A 10,040-nucleotide genomic window follows, 5' to 3' on the forward strand; every position below is an offset into this window, starting at 1 on the left:
GTCGAGTCAAAGAATAAGAGTCGCAGAGTTATATCTGTATTCACTAATGTGTCATAAACATTGATTTATGTTTTATTACATTGTATTTAATTGCATGACATGCATGTATACATGTTTTATACTGGGATTTGTTCTCACCGGAGTATCCGGCTGTTGTTGTGTCTGTATGTGTGCATGACAACAGGTGGGACAGGATCAGGGTCACGCAGAGGATGAGAGATCGAGATAGCGTGGAGATTACGGGCGTAGAAGATCACTAGTGGTTTCTTACTAGACATGTACTGAATTTTTAAACACTAGTATGTTAATTGTAGACGAACATGTGAATGTTAATTGTAGTTGAATAAGATGACAGTATTTTATATAATGTCTTGTGCTTGTTTATATACATTTGAATAAATGTTAAAAGCAAAATTTTGACCCACATTTTCTAGCAAAGATCCAATTAATCCCAAAAGATAATCGAGTTAGAGCCCGGGTCCTCACAATAGCTCCCATGACGTTGGATCTCTGCCATGTCGTGCTCGCTAAAATAAACTCATTAATTGTAAAACATTAACATATAAGCTCATTAATTCACTACTCAAGATGACTTAGTGCAAATGACACAAATGTCTCAACACCAACACAAAATTCACTACTCAAGAACCCATTCTCCAACCTACGATACATCCAACTTCTATCTGTGTTATCCATTGAAGCCTACAAGTTTTTAAATATGAAAAAAATCATGCATTATTTACAAAATAAATAATCTATTACACTAAATTTCATAAATCAAATACTACGTTAAAATTCATAAATAAACTACTACGTGAAAATTAAAATTTCATATCTTGTAAAGAAAACGCTTTAAAAACCTGATGTGCGCGAAGATTTGCAGATCCACGTAACGTTGGAAGATCACACACCGACGAGCAAATTTACGAAATTATATAGTCTCGCTAATACCAGAGAAGAAAGGCGAAAATCGATGAAGAAAATGTTCGCGAACCTCGGTATATAAAGAATCATAGCGACGGTAACCGTCGCTAGTAGCGACAGTTTTAATTTAAACCGTCGCTTATGGCAACGATTTTTGATACACCGTCGCCGATCTAGATCGGCGACGGTTTATGCAAGCCATCGCTAATAGCGACGGGTATTTATACCCGTCGCTAGTAGCGACGGTAAACAAGACCCGTCGCCGTATATTGCGACGGGTGAAAACACCGTCACCTAATATGGCGACGGACTTAAATATAAACGTCGCCAAAGGCGACGGTCATAATACCCGTCGCCTAATATGGCGACGGGTTGGTTCGAGCCGTCGTAATATTAGCAACGGTTTGAAATAACCCGTCGCTGTTTCAGCGACGGGTATGATAAACTGTCGCTACAATAGCGACGGGTTTTTATAAACCGTCGCTTCTTTTTGTAAGCGACGGTTGTATTAAAAACCGTCGCTACTGTAGCGACGGTTTTTCTAAACCCGTCGCTATAATTGCGACGGTTTTTCCTACAACCGTCGTGATCTCATCGTTTTTTTGTAGTGTTAAATGAGTCATGGAAGGGAGCCACTACTCAAGAAGTTCCGGGAGTTACGAATAAGGGTTCGAGCTCATATTGGTCATCATATACATGTGTATCTGTGTAGAAGGTTAGGGTTTGAGATGGGGTGATAGCATACAATTAGCTATCCAACAGAACAAGGCAACAAAATTAAGGTGATATTGTATTAATTGGGGCTGTGGATTAAGAGTACCAAAATGACCTTTCTTGTCGGTTGCTACGTAGGGCGAAGTCTCTCCTTGTGACACCACAGCCTCACAGATAGAGATTCCAAACTTATAACTTGTCAATTATACGGTAACTCTAATAATACTTACTACTATAACATTATAATGGCTCATGTATTGAAAATAAAAATGTAAAAATATTTGTGTATGTGGTTGCAGCAGGTATGTAGGTATATATCCCTGGTATATCTCGAGTGGCCTTCCTTTGGATCATTGGTTGGCTAACTTTTTATTGGCCAAAATCTTGAAGTAGCTAGTGCTGTTGGGACTTGGGAGACAAACATTTCCTTTAATTCTGTCATACATCTTAAGCATCTTTCTCTTTACATATATTATTTTGTTTTTAGGTGAGTACTTTAAGGTTCCATTTTCCTTCGAGCAGTTGGTTGATTTTATACGTCTTTGCTAGCTAAAATTTCATTTAGTGGATCGACATTTCCTGTTATTCATTATAAGGAAAATGATTTTTTTTTTGAAATGTTATTGGTCTGGTTGATGGCTCGTCTTATATTTAATAGGTTATTGATTTTCTTGAAATTGAACCGTGAGCATACCAATACTTGATTAAATATGGGAATATTGGTGGCGAGTATACAAATTCCAAAAGCATCGACCTTAGGATGACCTAGTTTCAAAATGGCAATATAAGTTGACATCTTTTGGGTTTCGATCTTGTAAGTAATAATCTTGAATATTGGTCTTGTAAGTTGTGTTTTTTTTTTATATTTTGTTTTTATTTCACTTTAGTGCTGATGTGACGTAAATATGATTTTTAACAGCGTACTTAATACACGCCGTCGAAACAAAATACTTTAACGGCGTGCATTCCGGTACGTCGTTGATAAATATATTTACAGCGTTTTTGTTCTGCACGTCGTGGTTGTTGTAAGGTGCAATCACATTAACGGCGTGCATTTAAAAGCACGCCTTTAAAAATTACATTAACGGTGTGTTTTTAATGCACGCCGTTAATGTCGTGCCGCAAAAAAACATTTTTCTTGTAGTGTACCTAAATTACATAACCAAAAATTAATTTTGACTACTTAAATTCAAATACCAAAACCCAATATAGACAAACTTAAATAAAGAATTTCGCTATTTTCCAAAGAATAAACATATGTTAGAATAATTATCAGATATACGTCATTACAGTTTTTACCTTTAAATCAAAGAAAAAGATACCTTATATCGTTAACCCCATAGATTACTTAGTTTATAATCAACTTGTTCACCTTTTGAGCTTATTTAGCTTATGTTTTTAATGTAGAACTGAGGAAATAATATTAAGAAAAAAGAAAAAACCAAATATATGTTTGAAGAATTATCAAAAGAATCTGTCACTCGAGAAGTAGAATTTAATGGACCACTGAGATCAAGAAAGGGATCAAAATCCCCCAAGATACAACCAAGAATCACCAATGAAGTTGCCTCTTGCACCTTTGGTTTCAACCCCATCGGAGAGACTGCGGAACGCGATTGTTTCGACCCGCCTTGGGATCTCCATTTTCAGCCCTATGCAAATCCTAGATCAGCTCCTGTATGAAGAAAATCCCGCCAATCAAGATCCAGATCCAACCACCGCCAGAGCCGGTGGTGCATCAAGTTCAAGGACACCTTCACAACCACCTCCGCCATGGGAATCGCCACAATCTCTAGAACCCTGAAGCTTCCACCACTTTCAACAGTGCTGCATGGATTACATACAGATAATGCCTCAAGAATCATGCTGCAAGCACGGGGAACCATGCAGTTGATGGATGCCGAGAATTCATGCCCAGTGGAGAAGAGGGAACCCAAGAATCCGTCAACTGCTCAGCCTGTGATTGTCACCGAAACTTCCACCGGGAAGAGATTGGAGGCGAGTCGGAGCCGTTTCATTTCCTAGCACTTACAACCACGGCGGCTCCTCCTCACCACCAGCTACATTTTTCCACCACCGTCGCTCCAATGCTGACAACAACGGTGAATTTTATCACATATATTAAAGTTAGTAGTTGGTTAGATAGTTAGATGACAGTTAACTGATAGTGAACAGATTAGATAAATAGGGATGCTTGTAAACAGAAGCTTCGGCTTCCTTCTACTATTCATTTTTTGATCAATGAACAGACGTTCATGCATGCTTCATACCTTCACGTAATATGGTATCAGAGCATGAGCTTCCGCACAAAATCTCTAGATTGAGATTGGCGCATTGATTTCTAATACTTTCGTATTTTTTTTTCATTAATTCTGGATTGAAGGATCTATGGCTCCTGGAAATTCATCCGAGCCCTCTCGCTCAATTGGTCAGTCCGCCATTGACGATCCCCTGAGCCCATATTTCTTGCATCACTCAGATAATCCAGGTCTCACGTTGGTCTCACAGTCACTTACAGGCGACAACTATTCATCCTGGAGCAGAGCCATGAAAATTGCGCTTTCTGTGAAGAACAAGTTCGGTTTTGTTGACGGAACGATCGACAAACCGTCGGAGTCAGATTCAAATCTTCTGAATTTTTGGACCCGAAACAACAACATAGTGATTTCTTGGATCTTGAATTCTGTATCCAAAGAAATTTCCGCAAGCGTCCTTTTCTCTGAGTCTGCGGCTAACATTTGGGAAGACCTCAAAGAACGATTTCAACAAAGCAACGGGCCCAGAATTTTCCAATTGCGACGTGATCTAGTCAACTTACGTCAAGAACAACAATCTGTAAGCGTATATTTTACGAAACTTAAAGCTCTCTGGGAAGAATTGAATAATTTCCGTCCGATGTGCGGCTGTGAACGATGCAATTGTGAAGGGGTTAAGAAGATGGACGCACACTTTCAGATGGATTATATCATGACCTTTCTTATGGGCCTCAATGATTCTTTTGCCCAAATCCGAAGCCAAGTCTTGTTACTTGACCCGCTCCCTCCGATCAATCGTGTTTTCTCGTTGGTAGTTCAAGAAGAACGTCAAAGAGCAATTGGATCCCAACTTACAGCCCATAACTCTCCAGGAAACATGGCATTTGCACTAAGGAGTGATCAGCCACAAAAACAAGCTCATGTACGTGGGCCAACAAGATTTCACAGAGAACGACCATTTTGCACTAAATGTAATGTCCATGGACATACAGTAGAGACATGTTATAAGATTCATGGGTATCCCCCAGGGTTTAAGTATCATGGAAAATCCATCACTCGACCAAATGTGGTCACTGCAAATCAAATCTCTGGTTCACACGAATCCTCGGGTAATACTAATGACAACGATGGTCCATCTCAGAATCTATTCCAAAGCTTTAATACCGATCAATTGAACCAGTTAAGGATGATGTTTGATCAACATCTTTCTTCGATTGACAAAAACACTGGGAATGCGAGTGGCTCAAATAATGCTCACACCACAGGTATGTGTTTATCTACATATACTCCGACTGATTTGTCCTCTCCTTCGTATTGGGTTGTTGATTCGGGGGCATCAAGACACATCTGTTCCACTGCACACATGTTTAAATCACTTCAACCAGTTAGTGGATCCACAGTTACTCTACCTAATCACACAAGGATCGAAGTTAAGTACTGTGGCGACATTAGAATTGGTGATTCCTTAATTCTTGAGGATGTTTTGTTTATACCGGGCTTCAAGTTCAACCTATTATCTGTCAGTTCTCTTCTTACTAATGCCAAGTCAATGATCAGTTTTTATCATAACTCATTCATCATTCAGGAGGAAATGACGAGGAAGACGATTGGCAAGGGTAAGAAAATAGACGGGCTCTATGTTCTTGATACAAGTTCAGGCTTCCAACATACTGCTATCAATCAGATATCGATGGAAACATGGCATAGTCGCCTCGGACACCCGTCTGCTATAGTCTTGGATGCTCTAAAGGATAGCTTACACTGCAGTACACACAATTCTGATAAGTGTAAAACTTGCTTCATTTGTCCATTAGCTAAGCAAAGAAGACTAGCTTTTGTATCTTATAATAACATGTCTACTTCTCCTTTCGATCTTGTGCACTGCGATGTATGGGGACCATACCATGTTTCAACACAAAATAACCAACGTTATTTCTTAACGTTGGTAGATGATTGTACACGATTTACATGGGTGTTTCTACTTCAAAACAAGTCAGATGCACATAAGTTTGTGTCAAAATTCTGCATTATGGTCGAAACACAATTCCTCAAGAAAATCAAAGCCTTTCGAACTGACAACGCAAAAGAGCTTGCGTTCACAGAATTATTCCTTGAAAGAGGCATTATACATCAGTTCTCGTGTGTGCAAACACCCCAACAAAACTCAGTAGTCGAAAGGAAGCACCAGCATCTTCTTAATGTTGCTCGAGCTCTGTTCTTTCAATCCCATGTGCCTGCTAAGTTTTGGGGAGAATGTATATTGACAACAACCTTCTTGATTAACCGAATACCATCCCCCACAACTCAAAAGAAGTCACCTTATGAACTCTTATACCAGAAACCATTTGACTACTCTTTATTGCGCACGGTTGGCTGCCTCGCATTTGCATCAACTCTGGCTGCTAATCGTGACAAGATGGCACCCCGGGCTCGTGCTTGTGTTTTCCTGGGTTATCCTCCAGGTATAAAAGGTTACAAACTGCTTGACATCCAGAGCCAAGAAGTCCTTGTGTCTCGGGACGTCATATTTCATGAAAACACATTTCCATTTATGTCAATCAATTCACCTGTCAACAGCGATCCATTCCCTGGTGTGGTTCTGCCATTGTCATTAGACTCACCAAACGTAGACACCATCAATCCAGCATCAGTTGAGGCTCCACAATTAAATGATTCCAGCACTAATTCTTCTTCACAACCTCGTGTTCCTGAACAACCAGGAGGACTACCTCATCGAACGTCATGCAGACATACACAACCTCCATCGTATCTCCGTGATTACCATTGTAACTTAATGAAGTTGAACAACCAGTTGCCATCTGGATCGTCATATCCTTTGAGCTCTTATATTTCTTATGACTCACTGTCCCATCCATATCGTCATTTGATACTCAATGTCTCTTCACAGTTTGAACCACAATTTTTCCATCAAGCGGTCAATCTTCCCCAATGGCAAGAAGCGATGCGGGATGAGCTAGACGCTATGGAAGCTAACAAAACATGGTCAGTTGTTCCATTACCCCCTGGGAAACATTCCATCGGATGTCGATGGGTTTACAAGATTAAATATGCGTCCAATGGCTCGGTGGAAAGACACAAGGCCCGTCTTGTAGCCAAAGGGTTCACTCAACAGGAGGGTGTGGATTTCTTTGAAACATTTTCACCCGTTGCCAAATTAGCCACTGTCAAAGTTCTATTAGCACTAGCAGCGAGTCAAAATTGGAACCTTGTTCAATTGGACGTGAACAATGCCTTCCTCAATGGCGACCTATCGGAGGAAGTCTTTATGGATTTACCTCTTGGATACATAACACAGGTTCCACATAGCACTCCATCCCAGAAACTTGTGTGCAAACTTCATAAATCGATCTATGGTCTTCGTCAAGCTTCACGACAGTGGTATACCAAGTTTTCTCAATCATTACTTAAATCAGGATTCTCCCAATCCCAATCCGATCATACGCTGTTTACAAAAGGAGCAGGACCCTCTTTCATTGCCTTGCTTGTATATGTGGACGATATTATCATTGCAGGGCCATCTCCGCCTCTTATCCAATCTTTAAAAACATTTCTCCAAGGACAGTTCAAGCTCAAAGATTTAGGTTCCGTTAAATACTTTCTTGGTCTAGAAATAGCAAGATCACAACAAGGTATTTGCCTCTCCCAGAGACATTATACTCTGAAGCTGTTGGAGGATACCGGATTTCTCGCCAGTAAGCCGGTTTCAACACCAATGGAACCACGCATTCGTCTAAACCATATTGATGGTGAGGTGCTGGAGGACATTTCACAATATCGTCGCCTAATTGGACGACTTCTTTATCTCACATTATCGCGTCCAGACATTACGTTTGCGGTCCACAAACTTAGTCAGTATGTATCGCAGCCCCGTACAACACATCTACAGGCTGTGCAACACATTTTGCGTTATCTCAAATCAGCCCCTGGCCAAGGCATATTCTTCTCTGCCTCATCATCCACCCAATTGCGAGCATTCTCCGACGCTGATTGGGCCTCGTGTTCTGATACAAGGAAGTCTGTGACAGGATACTGTGTCTTCCTTGGTGATGCCCTGATATCTTGGAAGGCAAAGAAACAAGCCACAATCTCCAGATCCTCCACTGAAGCCGAATATCGAGCCTTGGCTAGCACAACCAGTGAAATTTTATGGCTCATTCACCTACTGCGTGACTTCCATATATCGCCGCCTTCCCCAGCAACCTTATTTTGCGATAACCAATCAGCAATTCACCTTGCCACTAATCCCGTTTTTCATGAAAGAACCAAGCACATCGAAATAGATTGTCACTTTGTTCGTGAACGAGTCCTAGATGGCTCTATCAAGCTGCTACCCGTTCGCTCTAACTCTCAACTTGCGGACATGTTCACAAAGCCGCTACCAGCTACCACCCTATCGACTCTCCTCTCCAAGATGTCTATCAAAAACATTTATAGTACATCTTGAGGGGGGTATATCACATATATTAAAGTTAGTAGTTGGTTAGATAGTTAGATGACAGTTAACTGATAGTGAACAGATTAGATAAATAGGGATGCTTGTAAACAGAAGCTTCGGCTTCCTTCTACTATTCATTTTTTGATCAATGAACAGACGTTCATGCATGCTTCATACCTTCACGTAATAAATTTTTCGGGGAACAGCTGTGAAGGGATATCAGAATCATCCACCGAGGATATGCATTGATGCGAGTTTCCTCTTCGGTATCAAAGAAGCGATTCAGGACTAAATTCAATCAGAAACAGAAGGATATGATGCATGAATTCGCAACGAAACTGGGCTGGAGGATTCAAAACGAAGATGATGAAGGAGTGCTGAAGTTCTGCAATGAAGTTGGGGTGAAAAGGCAAGTGTTTAAGGTATGGATGCACAACAACAAGAAGTCACAAAACTAAGGAAAGAATTTGCACAACAATGTATATAAATATCAAATTATATTATAATTAGTATATGATAAACTTTCAGCTGGTTTGTGTCCTGTCATTTAATATATGGAACAAAAACTGAAGATTAATTAGAGAAAAAATAATGTTCAAACCATATAGTTTGACAATTACTTCCAACTCTTTATTATTATTATTATTATTATTATTATTATTATTATTATTATTATTTGTTCCGACAGATAAAATTATCTCCTTTCGTGTTTTTTGAGTTTTGGTTAATTTATGACCATTCATTAAATCGAAAGGAACCTACTGTAGTGGTGGACGTTTGCGATCGGGTATCGGGTACCCGACCCGACCCGATCGGGTCTGTTTTTTGTCTTAATTTCTACCCGAACCCGATATAAAAAATTTCGGGTCGGTTTCGGGTAGTATATTACTACCCAAAATTACAAACGGGTACCCGATATTCCATATATACATATATGATATATATATTTATATTGTTTTATATTTTAAATTAAGAAATAAAAAAAATAAATCCCCACTACAAGAAAAACGCTAATCGACAACGGATTTTATCCGTTGTCGTAGGCCTTTAAAAACTGTTGTAACTGAGGGTGTTGTTGAAAGTCCGTTCAACGACAACGGTTTTTATCCGTTGTTGTAGCTTAATTAGCGACGGTTTATTAAAACCGTCGCTAATGCATTAGGGACGGTTTTTTCTTAGCCGTCGCTAATATTAGCGACGGACTTTAAACAATTCGTCGCCAATTAGCAACGATTTTATAAACGATCGCTAAATTTAGCGACAGATTACCATCAAGTCCGTCGCTGATTTTAGCGACAGTTATTAATAATGTCTGTCGCTATTATTTTCATTAAAATAAAAAAAAATTACTTTTAATAAATCTAAAAAAAATGCTTATAATTTGACTATGCTAACAATATTCATCTGACTATGCTAACAATATTCATGATTTTAACTAACACAGAAAAATTTTAAGCGAAAAAATTTACTCAAAATCGAAACTAAAATCGTGTAAGTGTTGTAAAGTGATGTTGTGAAAATGGACCGAGAATGTGGCTATTTATAGAGAATTGGCGACGGTTTTTGGCTAAACCGTCGCCATTCGCGACGGTTATTTCATTTAACTGTCGTAAATTTGAAAACTGTCGGTCATTTTAGCGACAGTTTTTTCTAAACGGTCGCTAATTTAAAATTCGCGACGGGTTTGTTTA

General features: G+C 39.5%; 1 pseudogene; it reads left to right on the forward strand.

The window, feature by feature from the left end:
* Positions 1 to 1,538: 1,538 nt before the first annotated feature.
* Positions 1,539 to 3,788, forward strand: LOC140970549 (uncharacterized; annotated as a pseudogene).
* The last annotated feature ends 6,252 nt before the right edge of the window (positions 3,789 to 10,040 follow it).

This window comes from Primulina huaijiensis, unplaced genomic scaffold (assembly GCF_012295235.1).
Source record: "Primulina huaijiensis isolate GDHJ02 unplaced genomic scaffold, ASM1229523v2 scaffold7585_ERROPOS129901, whole genome shotgun sequence".
NCBI classification, from domain to species: Eukaryota; Viridiplantae; Streptophyta; class Magnoliopsida; order Lamiales; family Gesneriaceae; genus Primulina; species Primulina huaijiensis.